General features: G+C 44.2%; 1 protein-coding gene across 4 annotated transcripts in view; it reads left to right on the top strand.

The window, feature by feature from the left end:
- Positions 1–15,486, top strand: part of JAZF1 (JAZF zinc finger 1) — a 275,619-nt gene that overhangs the window by 249,352 nt on the left and 10,781 nt on the right. The window lies entirely within an intron of this gene.

Below are 15,486 nucleotides of genomic sequence, written 5' to 3'. Positions count from 1 at the left end.
TTATTAGTCTGGCTAGCAGTCTATTTTGTTAATTTTTTTCAAAAAACCAGCTCCTGGATTCATTGATTTTTTTTTTTAAGGGTTTTTCTTGTCTCTATCTCCTTCAGTTCTGCTCTGATCTTAGTTATTTCTTGTCTTCTGCTAGCTTTTGAATGTGTTTGCTCTTGCTTCTCTAGTTCTTTTAATTGTGATATTAGAGTGTTCATTTCAGATCTTTCCCGCTTTCTCCTGTGGGCATTTAGTGCTATAAATTTCCCTCTAAACACTGCTTTAGCTTTGTCCCAGATATTCTGATACATTGTGTGTCTTTGTTCTCATTGACACAAGTATCAATAGCTGAATTGATCAAGCAGAAGAAAGGATGTCAGAGATTGAAGATCAACTTAATGAAATAAAGCATGAAGACAAGATTAGAGAAAAAAGAATGAAAAAGAATGAACAAAGCCTCCCAAAAATATGGAACTATGTGAAATGACCAAACCTATGTTTGATTGGTGTACCTGAAAGTGAAGGGGAGAATGGAACCAAGTTGGAAAATTCTCTTCAGGATATTATCCAGCAGAACTTCCCCAACCTAGCAAAACAGGCCAACATTCAAATTCAGGAAATATAGAGAATACCACAAAGATACTCCTTGAGAAGAGCAACCCAAAAAAACATAATCGTCAGATTCACCAAAGTTGAAATGAAGGAAAAAAATGTTAAGGGCAGACAGAGAGAAAGGTCGGGTTACCCACAAAGGGAAGCCCATCAGACTAACAGCAGATCTCTCTGCAGAAACTGTACAAGCCAGAAGAGAGTGGAGGCCAATATTCAACATTCTTAAAGAAAGGAATTTTCAGCCCAGAATTTCATATCCAGCCAAACTAAGCTTCATAAACAAAGGAGAAATAACAACCTTTACAGACAAGCAAATGCTGAGAGGTTTTGTCACCACCAGGCCTGACTTACAAGAGCTCCTGAAGGAAGCACTAAATATGGGAAGGAAAAATTATTACCAGCCACTGCAAAAACATACCGAATTGTAAAGACCATAGATACTAGGAAGAAACTAATGGGCAAAATAACCAGCTGGCATCATAATGACAGGATCAAATTCATACATAACAACATTAACCTTAAATGTAAACAGGGTGAATACCCCAATTAAAAGACACAGACTAGCAAATTGGATAAAGAGTCAAGACCAACTGGTGTGGTGTATTCAGGAGACCCATCTCATGTGCAAAAACACACATAGGCTCAAAATAAAGGGATGGAGGAATATTTACCAAGCAAATGGAAAGTAAAGGAAAGCAGGGGTTTTTGCTGTCTCTGATAAAACAGATTTTAAACCAACAAAGATCAAGAAAGACAAAGAATTACATAATGGTAAAGGGATCCATGCAACAAGAAAAGCTAACTATCCTAAATATATATGCAGCCAATACAGGAGCACCCAGATTCATAAAGCGAGTTCTTAAGAGACCTACAAAGAGTCTTAGACTCCCACACAATAATAGTGGGAGACTTTAAACCCACTGTCACTATTAGATCAACAAGACAGAAAATTAACAAGGATATTCAGAACTTGAACTCAGCTCTGGACCAAGCGGACCTAATAGCCATCTACAGAACTCTCCGCCCCAAATCAACAGAGTATACATTCTTCTCGGTACCTCATTGAACTTATTCTAAAATTGACCACATAATTGGTAGTAAAACACTGCTCAGCAAATGTAAAAGAACAGAAATCACAACAAACTGTCTCTCAGACCACAGTTCAATCAAATTAGAACTCAGGATAAAGAAACTCACTCAAAACCGTACAACTACATGGAAACTGAACAACCTACTCCTGAATGACTACCGGGTAAATAATGAAATTAAGGCAGAGATAAGTAAGTTATTTGAAACCAATGAGTATCCACTCATCTTCTAATGCAATTATTTCAGTTCAGGGTCTTGGGTAGCCAGAGCCTATCATGGCAGCTCAGGTCACAAGACAAGAACCAACTCTGGACAGGTACACCCTCGCGTCGCAGGATCACCCACACGCTCACTCAGATGGGCCCATGCAGACACACCAGTGAACCTCATATGCACATCCCTGGATGTGGGAAGAAACCAGAGGACCCTGAGAAAATCCACTGACGAGGGAAGAACCGGCAAACCCCACATACACAGTGGCCCTGGCTGGGAATCAATTTATTTTTTCTCATTAGTGTTGCAGCAAAACAACATTGAACAAAAACCTGTAATATAATGAAATTCTCCCGGGAGGAGGGAAAGTGCGCAAAGAGGGTTGGGAGGATGTAAAAGATCAAAACTCTCATCTTCAATAGTAGGAAATCAATAGATACCCCAAAACTGAAACCAAAAACCAGCAGTAGAGGCACGTTATTTAGAAATCGGGAGGTAACTGCCAGGTCAAAGACTGGGAAGGCTTCACTGCAGGGAGGGGTAGGACAGGGGACTCCTGTCGTTCATGGCAAGCCTCATAGCCCTATCTGACTTTTTACTGCATGCAATTATAACTTTGATTAAAGAGAAGAAAATTTGAATTAAAAAATAGTAATGGGGATTACCAAAGGAGCCAGGAGGCCACCTAATGGGACTTCCATCGACCAAGATGTGGTAATTTGAGCATCACAGAGTAGGATAATGGCTGGTAATTAATTGAATCTTTGAAAATAAGTGAGTCCAAAATGCTACTCAAAATGGGGAAGGTAGTATAAAGTGTGCCCAAACAGTAGCTATAATATCAGAACAGGTGAAATGTGTTCTGTAAAGTAGATTGCTGTTTATAAAATATAGGTATTGTCTCCATCTCCTTTAGCAGATAGGCAGGGACTTGTGAGTGACTCTACAGTTCTAGAAAAAGTAGGGCCTGGGGCAAGAGTAGGAAAGACCAATACTCTTGGTCACAAACAGGTAGAAAGAGGACCTGAGAGTGGGTTGCAAGATGGGAGAATGGCCCTGTGCCCCGAGAAGAGCGCTGGCCACATTGAGGGAGGTGCAATCTTGAATGACCCTAGTAATTAGACTAGAGGCATCAAAGTGGCAAAAATGGCCAGGTGCAGTGGCTCATGCCTGTAATTCCAACACTTTCAGAGGCTGAGGTGGGCGGATCACCTGAGGTCAAGAGTTCGTGACCAGCCTGGCCAACATGGTAAAACCCCATCTCTACTAAAAATACAAAACAATTAGCCAGGTGTGGGGGTGCAGATCTGTAATCCCAGCTACTCAGGAGGCTGAGGCAGGAGAATCAGTTGAGCCCGAGAGGTAGAGGTTGCAGTGAGCTCAGATCGCTCCACCGCACTCCAGCCTGGGTGACAGAGTGAGATTCCATCTCAAAGGAGAAAAAAAAAAAAAGTTCTGTTTCTGGAGCAAGCAAACTTTGGTCAAAAAATGTAGGCGTCTAGGCAAGGAAACGCAGGCTCACTTTTGAATCATCTTGTCCTGACCAAGCACCAGTGTGGGTCCATAACTCAGAACCCCCAGGCATCAGTGTGGGTCCATAACTCAGAACCCCCATCCTCCACTGGCCTGAGGTCAGTTCCTCTGTCTTTTAGGTCTCACCAGATTCTTGTGACCCAGAAAGGTCAAAGCTAAGTATGGAAATTATGAAAAAATAATTCAGCTCTTTAGAACCAACTGTGTAACAGGCTAAATTTAGGCTTGACAGTCATTGTGGCCATTGGTGTGATTCGTTTTTTGGTTTGCATTTTTTTTATTTTTTAGGAGACACGATCTTGCGCTGTCACCCAGGCCGGGGTACAGTGGTGCCATCACCACTCGCTCCAACCTCGACCTCCTGGGCTCAAGTGATCTTCCCAAACTTATCACAGGGTTCTATCCTGGTTTTGCTCATTTCCCGCCTCAGCCTCCTGAGTAGCTGGGGCAACAGGTGCACACCACCACACCCAGCTAATTTTTAAACTTTTATTTGATAGAGATGGGGTGCCACTGCATTGCCCAGCCTGGTTTCAAACTTCCGCCTTCAAATGATCCTCCCACCTAAGCCTCCCAAAGTGCTGGGATTACAGGGGTGAACCACCATGCCCAGCCTTGATTTGTGTATTTTTAAGATCTTTTAAAACTTACATAGTAAAGTTGGCATGATTTTTTTGAAATATGTCAAATTTGAGTGTGAGTGTAATCAATGTATTAGAAACATATTAGTTAGGCCGGGCCGCGGTGGCTCAAGCCTGTAATCCCGCCTTTGGGGGAGCGAGACGGGCGGATCACGAGGTCAGGAGATCGAGACCGTCCTGGCTAACACGGTGAAACCCGTCTCTACATAAAAAAAAATACAAAAAACTAGCCGGCGAGGTGGCGGGCGCCTATAGTCCCAGCTACTAGAGGAGGCTGAGGGCAGGAGAATGGCGTAAACCCCAGGAGGCAGAGCTATGCAGTGAGCTGAGATCCGCCACTGCACTCCAGTCCGGGCGACAGAGCCAGACCTCCGCCTCAAAAAAAAAAAAAAATAATAAATAAATAAATAAATAAATAAATAAAATAGAACATATTAGTTTAGGCTGGGCTTGGTGGCTCACGCCTGTAATCCCAACACTTTGGGAGGCTGAAGCAGGTGGATCACCTAAGGTCAGGGGTTCAAGACCAGCCTGACCAACATGGTGAAACCCCAACTCTACTAAAAATACAAAAACTAGCTGGTCGTGGTGGCAGGTACCTGTAATCCCAGCTACTCCAGAGGCTGAGGCAGGAGAATCACTTGAACCCGGGAGGCGGAGGCTGCAGTGAGCCAAGACCGTGCCATTGCACTCCAGCCTGGGCAACAAGAGTGAAACTCCGTCTCAAAAAAAAAAAAAAAAATTACTTTAAAAATTACATTCCAATGTATTATTGTTTAATACTATCTAAAGATTTATAAATGTTTGTTAGATTTATAGTTGTAAAAGTTTATCATTAAACCAAGTACAAATAGTTCTTAAGTTAAAAAAAAACTGGTCCTTCAGAGCTGAAAGATGCCTTGATAAAGAAACCTTGATAAAGAAAAAGGTCATGATGAAGCCCAGGGCTGCTCTTTGCTATGGGAAGCCACTGGAGGGTTTAAGCAGGCAAGTGAAATAAAGTAATTTTTTAAAAAAGATTAGTGGGAATCAAGAGTTGAAGCTGTGTAATCTTGGGGCCTCCTTCCGCTCTGAACTCGATTCACTCGTTCACTAATTCAACAAACACACGTCCAGTGGCTCCTTGTGGCTCTGGCAGTGTCCTGGGGACTGTGAGGTAATCACAAATAATGACCAGAACTCCAAATACCAGAGATGAATCCAACACCGGGACGGCAATTCATTAGAAAGTGTAAAGTCCTATGGAACTATTACTTCTGGCTTGGAGAACCAGGAGCAGTTCCATAGTTAAGGAGGAAACAGGTTCCTCCTTAACTACGGAATGACGTTCCAGTAATGAGCTGAGGCCCAGGAACAAAGAGGTCAAGAATTTTCCAGGCATGGCCTGCGGTCCCAGAGCCATTAATGTGTCTTTCATTGTAATCACTCATTGCCAATTCATTTCGACTATTGTTGCTTTAGCTCCTATAAAGTGGGTCAGTACCAATTAAAGCTAATTTATAATGATAAATTTGTAAGACAGAAAGGCAACTCTTTGCTAATGTATTTGCCAGAATTTGATACCCCAGGAAAGTTTTAATTTGCTGTCACCGCAGTTATCACTTTTACATGAATATTAATGATATGCATTATAAGAAAAATGTGGCATATTGGGTTTCTGGAAAAGGTTGACTTTTATCTGTATGTCACTGTTTTATGTTTATGACTACAAAGAATGAGAACTCTGTAGGCAGTAAAACAGAGTTGGGCCATCTCCACAGAGTAAGGAGTTAGCAAAGGGAAGTGCGGGCAGAGGTTCGAGGAGAGTGGGCAAGATTGGAAATCTTCTTGTGGCCAGTGAGAGAGCAAATGTGGCAGAAGCACCCGGCAAGGCCCCTGGATGGCCATGTGGGCTCGGTGTAGGCGGGCGGCCGGGAAGAGAGGGGTGTGTGTGTGTGTGTGTGTGTGTGTGTGCGTGCGTGCACGTGCATGCATGAGTTCCAGGCCACCTCAGTTTCTTCATGTGATTCATGAAACTGACACTGATTTTTACCTCCTTTTCCAACAACCCTCCCTGGCCATCCTATGGTATATAATTGTCTTATATACCAAGGGTCCTACCTTGGTTTTGGTCATTTCCCCAACTGAAATGCTGAAATGAGCTCTTGAGGCCCCTCTCGGCTGCTGTCCTGCCCGCCCCAGGCTCCCGCCACAGTGGTTATGAAACCATGGAGTATGAATACAGAAAACTCAACCCAAGAAAGATGAGTGGCAGCCAATTTTTATATGTGACAGCGTCAGGTTAAATTACATTTTCTTGCAGAAACCCTAACATTAGTGAACATCATTTTAAAATTGATTAATCATATCTAAGACTATGGAGAGCCTTACAAAGACAGCTCTTGTCCCTTGCCTTTGGAAAACTGGACCACAGCCACCTGGATGACAGGGTCCCATCACTGGCTGTCATGAGGCTTAGCCCGCTGCTCCCACCTGCTCACACACTGCGCACCACATGTGGTTTTGAGCAACTCCATGCATTGTGTTCATTTTCCTCTCTCTGCAGCCCATCTCCAGGACCTTGCTTTTCTGTCGCGTCTCTGTTCTCCCCATCATACAGGGGATATTCAATTTAAAAATAAATCAAAGGAGCACACATTTTGAAACCAAAGACCTGATGGGCCTGTTGCTAGCCAGGTGACCTGTGGCACATCCCTTACCCTCCCACACCCTAGCTTTCCCCTCTTATCAGTTGGAGAGACAGGCTGGTGATGTGGAAAGCACCTCTCCTAGGGCCAGGTTCATAGGCGGCACCTCAAGCCTAAATGGCAAAGACACTTCTCTGGTTAAATGCACGTGTGAAAATTTGCCCATTCTTAGGCAGCTAGAATTTTTGCTAAAATAAAAAATCAAGTAAGCACAGGTAGGTTTGGGTATAAAGGCAAGTGCCAGAATTTAAGGAGCTAATGGCTTAGAGCAAAAGGAGGCCAAACAAAAAACAGGCATTTTGACTGCCATGACATGTACACATTCGTACAATCTGCCCATTTGTTTGTTAAAAAATAATCGGGCCTCAAAACCGTGGAACTTTCACTGGAGCATCAGCAGAAACAATTAACCATCCCAATAAAAGGGATTGCTGAGCTGACTCTCCACCCTACTGTCGCACTCACCCAGTGTCACAGCCGGTGGATCCTTTGTGTCCTTAAACCTTGTGTCCTTTTGAAAGGTAGATCTCTGCGGGCATTCTCCTCTAATAGAGGATTGTTTCATCAGAATTACAAATCTGATCCAACTAATTTTTAAGTACAGAGGAAGATGAATTCAGTAAGGTTGCAGGATACATTATCAATATACAAAAATCAGTAGCATGTCCATACACAAATAACAACTTAGCTGAAAAAGAAATCAACACAACAATCCCATTTATGATCGCATCAAAAAAGGAATAAATTTAATGAAGGAGGTGAAAGATTTGTACACTGGAAACGATAAAACATTGATGAAAGAAATTGAAGAAGACACAAATAAATGAAAAATATCCCTTGCTCATGGATCAGAGGAATTAATGTTCTTAAAATGTCCATACTACCCAAAGTGCCATATGAAATAAGTGCAATCCCTATCCGAATCCTAATGGCATTCTTCACAGAAACAGTAAAAACAATCCTAAAATTGATATGGAACCACAAAGACTCTAAATAACCAAAGTGATCCTAAGAATGAAAAAGTTGGAGGCATCACACTTCCTGCTTTAAAATTGTATTACAGGCACGTGGGCTCCATAGCTCAGTGGTTAGAGCACTAGTCTTGTAAAATTATATTACAGGCTGGGCACAGTGGCTCATGCCTGTAATCCCAGCACTTTGGGAGGCTGAGGTGGGCGGATCACCTGAAGTCAGGAGTTTGAGACCACTCTGGCCAACATAGCAAAACCCTGTCTCCATAAAAAATACAAAAATTAGCTGGGCGTAGTGGCTGGTGCCTGTAATCCCAGCTACTCAAGAGGTTGAGGCAGGAAACTCACTTGAACGTGGGAAGCAGAGGTTGCAGTGAGCCAAGATTGCACCACTGCATTCCAGCCTGGGCAATAGTGCAAGACCCCATCTCAAAATAAAAATTATATTTCAAAGCAAAGGTGATTATCAAAACAGTATGGTAATGGGATGAAATCAGCCACATAGACCAGTGGAACGGAAGAGAGAGCCCACATGTATTCAACTACTGTTTGACAAGGGCACAAAGGGAACACAATGGGGAAGGGATAATCTCTGCAGTAAATGGTGCTAGGAAAACTGGGTTTCTACATACACTTGAATGAAACTGTCCCTTATCTTACACCATACACACAAATCAGCTCCAGATGGATATAAGACCTGAAGCTGTAAAACTCTTAGAGAACAGGAGAACGTGGGGAAAAAGCAACTTGACATGAGCCTTGTCAATGAATTTTTTGGATATCACACCGGAAGTTCAGTCTACAAAAACAAAAATAAATGAGACTGCATAGCTGGGCACAGGGTCTCACGCCTGTAATCTCAGCACTTTGGGATGCTGAGGCAAGTGGATCACCTGAGGTCAGGAGTTTGATACCAGCCTGACCAACATGGAGAAACCCCGTCTCTACTAAAAAACACACACACACACACACACACAGACAAAATTAGCCGAGTGTGGTGGTGTATGCCTGTAATCCCAGCTATTTGGGAGGCTGAGGCAGGAAAATCACTTGAACCCAGGAGGTGGAGGTTGCAGTAAGCCGAGATCATTCCATTGCACTGCAGTCTGGGCAACAAGAGTGAAACTCTGTCTCAAAAAAATAAAAATAAAAAATAAATGAGACTACAAACTAAAAAGCTGCACAGCAAAGGAAACTATCAACACAATGACACAGCAGCCTATGGATTGGGAAAAATATTTGCAAACCATATATCTGATAAGGGGTTAACAGCCAAATTTACAAAGTACTCATACAACTCAATAGCAGAAAAACAAATAACTTGATTTAAAAAATGGGCAAAGGACCTGGACAGACATTTTTCCAAAAAAGACATAAAAATGGCCAACAGAATATGAAAAGGTGCTCATCACTAAGCATCAGAGAAATGCAAATCAAAACCACCATGAGCTATCACTTAAAAGACCACACCATTCAGACAGCTCTGATCAAAAAGACAAGTAATAACAAGTAATAACAAGTGTTAGCAAAATAGAGCTACCATATGACCCAGCAATCCCTCTTCTGGACATATACCCAGAGAAAATGAGATCATCACCTCAGGAAGATGTCTGTACTCTCATGCTCTCCCAGCATTACAGTAGACAAGAATTGGAAACAACCAACGTGTCCGTCAGTGGATGAATGCACCAAGAATCTGTGTGTGTGTGTGTGTGTGTGTGTGTGACACACACACACACACACAATGGAATACTATTCAGCCTTACAAAAAGGAGATCCTGCTATTTGCCACAACATGGATGAGCCTGAAGGACATTATGCTAAGTGAAATAAGCCAGACACTGAAAGAAAACTAGTGCATGATCTCACTTATATGCGGGAAAAGTCAAATATGCAGAGATAGGGAATAAAACAGTGGTTATGGGGTAGAGGGAGGAAATGGGGAGATGTAGCTTAGAAGTTACAAAGTAGTAGGTACATAGGATGAACGAAGCTAGAGAGCTTTGTGGTAGTGGTGAGAAAGCTTTCCTCTGGACCCCCAAACAGGAATGTATCGGGAGGGGTGGTTGGCACATAACAGGTTTTTTCTTAGCACCTTGTCCCTTTCCCTTGAAGCATCCTGGGATTTAGAGCTAGAAAGGGTGGGGTGGAGGAGAGAGGGAATGTGAATGGGTGCAGGCCATAGCGTGATCTTTTCCTGCTTAGAATCCTGCATCATGAGGTAGACCTGGAGAAGGGAAGCCCCCTGAACGGGCTATGGACCACTGTGACTGTGGGCCAGTCACTTTAACATTTTTTTAAATTTCTTTTGCTATTTTTTTTTTTTTTTCACCCAGGCTGGAGTGCAATGGCACCATCTTGGCTCACTGCAACCTCTGCCTCCCGGGTTCAAGCGATTCTCCTGCCTCAGCCTCCCGAGTAGCTGGGATTACAGGCACTCATCCACGCTCAGCTAATTTTTATATTTTTTAGTAGAGACGGGATTTCACCATGTTAGCCAGGCTGGTCTCGAACTCCTGACCTCGTGATCCACCCACCTCGGCCTCCCAAAGTGCTGGGATTACAGCCGTGAGCCACTGCACCTGGCCTAAATTTCTTAATTTTAATTTTTGTGAGTACATAGTAGGTGTATATATTTATGGAGCACATGAGATATTTTGATACAGGTCTGCAGTGTGTAATCACATCATGTAAAATGGGGTCTTCAGCCCCTCAAGCATTTATCTTTTGTGTTACAAACAATCCAATTATACTCTTTTAGTTATTTTAACATATACAATTTATTATTGACTAAAGTCACCCTGTTGTGCTAGCAGATACTAGGTCTTACTCTATTTGTTTTGTACCCACTAACCCTCCCCACTGCCACCCCCAGTCACTAACTTCTTTCTTTTTTTTTTTTTTTTTTTTTGAGACGGAGTCTCGCTCTGTCATCCAGGCTGGAGTGCAGTGGCATGATCTTGGCTTATTGCAAGTTCTGCCTCCCGGGTTCACACCATTCTCCTGCCTCAGCCTCCCGAGTAGCTGGGACTACAGGCACCCACCACACCCCAGCTGATTTTTTTGTACTTTTAGTAGCGACGGGGTTTTACTATGTTAGCCCCAGGATGGTAAAGATCTCCTGACCTCGTGATCCACCCACCTTGGCCTCCCAAAGTGCTGGGATTACAAGTGTGAGCCACCGTGCCCAGCCCCAGTCACTAACTTCTGAGACACCAAAATGAGTGTGGGATTCAGTGGTGTGCAAGTTCCTCCCAGTTGCAACATTCTGAACCACAGTCCAGGGTTCCCCAGCAAAGCTTGCTAAGAGGGTGGCCTTGAGGACACCTGCCAGCCTGTCCCCAGATGCCCACTCTGGGCCCCAAAGGGGTAGATTCATTCTGTGACTCTCACACTCCAAAGATCTTTCCTGCCCCAACTGCTTATAACTATACATACACATGGTTGTTTTTTGCCCTCTTTTAAGGAAATACTTTAAATATATATATATTTTTTTTGTTTCGAAAATTGTGTGGAAATTAACATTTGTTGTCTTGGGATGGTGTGAGGCACAAAACAAGAACATCATTTCATTTCCTCATGATCTTCTGTCTCCTGGCGGGACACCCCGCACCTCTCCTTTGGCTTATAGGGGGGCGTTTAGACAGGACCTAATGATCACCAACTCTACCCATGACAGGTGTTGGGTAAAAGTTTGCCATGTGAATAAATGAATGTATTCATCCTTAAGGTCCCCTCATTTTCCCCTAGAGTAGCCCAGAGCCTCATTTCAACCTGATAGCCTCAGTGCAGACTGTGATGTGCCCCGTTGAAGCCCCAGCTGGCATGCAGGGCAGTGGGCTCAAAGTGAGGGGCGAGAAGGGCGTATTAAATCTTTATACTTAATTATAAATAATTTATTAAAACTATTCCTGTATTAAGATATTTATACTCATTTTATCCCTACCCTTTTTGCTGCTTTGCAGATGTGGTTTCTGCAATAATATATTAATACATATATGATATTTATAATAAAAATATTCATACACATTCATACTCAGGGTGGTGCTCACGGTTTTGTTTTTTTTTTTTTTTTTGAGACGGAGTCTCGCTCTGTCGCCCGGGCTGGAGTGCAGTGGCCGGATCTCAGCTCACTGCAAGCTCCGCCTCCCGGGTTCACGCCGTTCTCCTGCCTCAGCCTCCCGGGTAGCAGGGACTACAGGCGCCACCACCTCGCCCGGCTAGTTTTTTGTAGTTTTAGTAGAGACGGGGTTTCACTGTGTTAGGCAGGATGGTCTCGATCCCCTGACCTCGTGATCCGCCCGTCTCGGCCTCCCAAAGTGCTGGGATTACAGGCGTGAGTCACCGCGCCCGGCCACGATTTTTTATTAATTGAAGCACAGGAGTAAAAACTTGGGAGGGTGTTGCTAGGAGAAGCACCTTTGCCACCTCCTGCTTTCCAGGAATGGAGAAGGAGTTCCTTAGCAAAGGCGTGGAGACTGCTGGGGATTTGTTCATTCTGCAGTGAGTGTTGAGATAGCAGCTGAAGCAGCAATTGAAGATGAATGAATGAGCTTGGGATTTATTTTCCTCTTGTGGGAAGACATGAGGAAATGGATAAAGCAGAGGACAAAGGCTGGCCCAGCAGCTCTGGTGACTTTAGTTTTGGGTATTTCTTTCTAGAGTTCTAAAATGTTTGAAAGGAGACTAACAGCAGTTGTGTTTTGGCCTCAAAAGTTTTCTGCAGGACATCCCACGCCCTGCCAGGGACACGAATTGGTGCCAGCATCTGAGTGCCTGTGACTCGGGTCCCGCAGCCCCTACGCTGCCCGCCCCAGGCCCTCTGGCTGCCGCCTGGTGCTGTGGACACCTGGTTAATAAAAGGGGAGCATTTGGGGTACAATACGAAAAGCTGTAGTAGAACCCCAGCATGTTCCTCAGGTTTAAAAAGGGGACTGTTCTCAAGAGAGCAAGGGAACAGTAGATGAGATAAACAGCTCACATAGCATTTTATTTTCTTGCCATATACTACTTTAATGCCTACCGTGGGCCAGGCATTGTCCAGCGTCCTAAACACAGGAACTCAGTTATTCTTCACGATAGCCTTAGTGCGTGCAGGCATTCACCATTTTACAGTTGAGCAGTTTGAAGCTCAGGGAGGTGGCGTCACTTGCCTTGGCTCACCGTGCTCTGAGCCCCAGCTGCGCTCCCTCCCGGCCTCTGCAGACTCATGGAGGTGGGGGCTGGAGTGTGCTTTGCTCCTTCTTTGAGCTTAAAGCAGATGGGGCCTGTCTGGTCCTGGAGTCTCTCTTGTGTTTTTTCCAGTAGGGATTCCCAACCCTTTTGGAATTATCTTGTTTGGTTTCACAAAAGGCCCTTCTAAAGATAATCTTATTTTATATGGAATATGTCTATGTAATGTGATTACAAAGATGGCATTGCTTACACTGCCTTGCTTGTTTTCAGCTCATACTCTGTGGAGTCCTCCTATCCCAGGTATTCTGTACAAACTCATTCTGATCCTTAAATTCAACCTGCAAGGAACAGACTTGTGCCCATTTCATGAAAGAGAAAATAAAAGCCAAGCGGCTTGTCCTTCAGCTAATGAAAGCAAAGCCATGAGCCCAGGTCTGTGCTGATGTTCTCTGTTAGAGGACAAAATTAAGTATAAACAAAAGTCCATCTTGTTGCAACCGAGGGAGATGACTAGTTTCACCCAAGGATTTGATTGTAGCTGCTGAGTGGTGTGTGTCTCACCTTGCCTGGGACAGTCCCAGCTTACACCTGTCGGCCCACACGACCTTTCCCTCTCAGAAGTGTTCCAACTTGCAGGGTGAGCTGCGTGGCCCCTGCCTGCCCTGCCTGGGGCTGGATACCACGCGCCTTCCCTGGAGACGGAGACGGTGTAGGCAGCTTCAGCCCCTCGGCCTGATCGCTTTTGATCCAGTGGAGTTTTGAAGTTTTGTCTTCTGTTGGGCTTCATTAAGCTCCCAGTTGGTCTGAGGCGCCCCACCCTCCCCCATTCTGAATGTTTCCTGGTTCTTGGTATTGAGGTTAACAAATTAGCCCAATTAGATGGATTAATTAGTCATTCTAACTTTCTGAAGTCCCACTGGAGGAGCTTTGCGAAATAGCATTTATAGTTTTCTAACAAGCAAGTTAAAGGACGCCAGCATGTGGCATTTGTTTAAGAGTAAAATGTCTTAAACAATGCCCTACTTAAAAACAGATTTCAAGATTTGCTCCAGGACAGACCCTGAGCAGCGTGGCAGAGTGGTACCCCTGTGTCGCCTGGTACAAGCGTTTCCAAACCGGCTCTCTTGATTTAGGGAGCTATGGCCAAGTACAGCGGAATTTACTGAAACCCACATTTAACTCCAAAGCTTCATGTTTGCCAAATTGTTTTTTCTGCACCACCCAAGAATTTCTAACAGACTTCAAAACAGACTGCTTTGAATTCCATCTCAGTATTAAATGGTGAAGAGCCAGCGACTCAAAGGAGATTAAAAAGGAACCCTCAGTAGAGCGTGGCACTGGGGGCTGGGAAGCAATGGGGGAAAGCACACTGTCCCTTAATGGCTAATTCAGAATGCATAAGCGTTTCAACCTCACTGGGGCTCAGTTGCTCGTGTGTATAAAAGTGACAGTAATCCCCACCTCACAGGGTTACTGGAGGATTAAATGAGATAATGCATATAATGTGCCTGAAACATAATAGGCACTCAATAAACTTCAGGTCCCTTCCTTCCTTCCTGGCTCCTTTCAACTTTTAGCCTCAGATGCTGGCGTCCCTGTTCCTGGCTCAACTGGCTCTTCAAACAATCTTATTAATGCCTATTAAAATGAAACCCAATAAAAGTGCCAATATTTGGTGTTGAAATAATTGATGTAGCAGAGTAAGCCCCTGAAGCACCCAGGCAGGCCCCTGGTACAATTTAGCCTCACACCTGGGGGATGAATTTCACAACTGTAATTGCTACCATATAATTCTTATTAATGTTGTGCTATAATTCCTATTTATTCCACGGGGCTTGTAAATGCATTAGGACTTGTCAACATATTATTTTACACTGTTTATGATCTGTAGAATTACGTCCTTCAGGGTTGTATTGTGCAAAAGCTCCAAATAAATGGCTTTGGGCCTCATTAAAAAAGAGCGAAGCGAGGCTGCCTGTCGAAGTGGTTCTCCATCCCTGCCGTCTTGCACAGAAGTCAGTAGAGTCTATTTCAATTCGATTCTTAGCAGAGCTCTTCACCCTTAGGAATATAAGAGAATCCCTGCTTCCTGTCTGAGCTGCGTGACTGCGATGGGCCAGCCCTAGCAGGAAGCGTCGCATGAGCTGAAGGGCAGACGCAGTGCCTGGGACTGCATGTGTAGAGGATCGCTTCGTCTTCCAGGACGAGTCGCTGCTGGCGATTTACCCTCAGAGCTCCTGGCCTTCTGTGTCTCTTGCTCCCTAGCGTGAGGGTAACCCTCTTTTAGTTCCAAATTTCCCAGCTCAAATCTATAAAGAAAAACACCTGAAACCCATTCCTACTGGAAATGCCTAAGAAGTCCAAAGCGTAACCCCGACCCTGGAGATTTTTGCGTTTACTAGGCCAGTAAAGCATAAAGCGAAGGGGACAGGGTTCTGCTCCTTTGGGATTGTCAGGCACTAGTGTGGAGGAGTGTGAGGAGCCTGTCATCGTTGCTTATTTTTGGTTTTGGCCCCAGAGCGAGTCTTCCCTGTGCCTTCGCAGCCACAGGCTGGGCTGCCGTAGAACCGAGTTAAT

The sequence above is a fragment of the Rhinopithecus bieti genome, unplaced genomic scaffold (genome assembly GCF_001698545.2).
Source record: "Rhinopithecus bieti isolate Rb0 unplaced genomic scaffold, ASM169854v2 scaffold_13014, whole genome shotgun sequence".
Classification (NCBI taxonomy): Eukaryota; Metazoa; Chordata; class Mammalia; order Primates; family Cercopithecidae; genus Rhinopithecus; species Rhinopithecus bieti.
The sequence above is the reverse complement of the archived record's forward strand: the minus strand, read 5'-3'. Positions and strand labels throughout refer to the sequence as shown.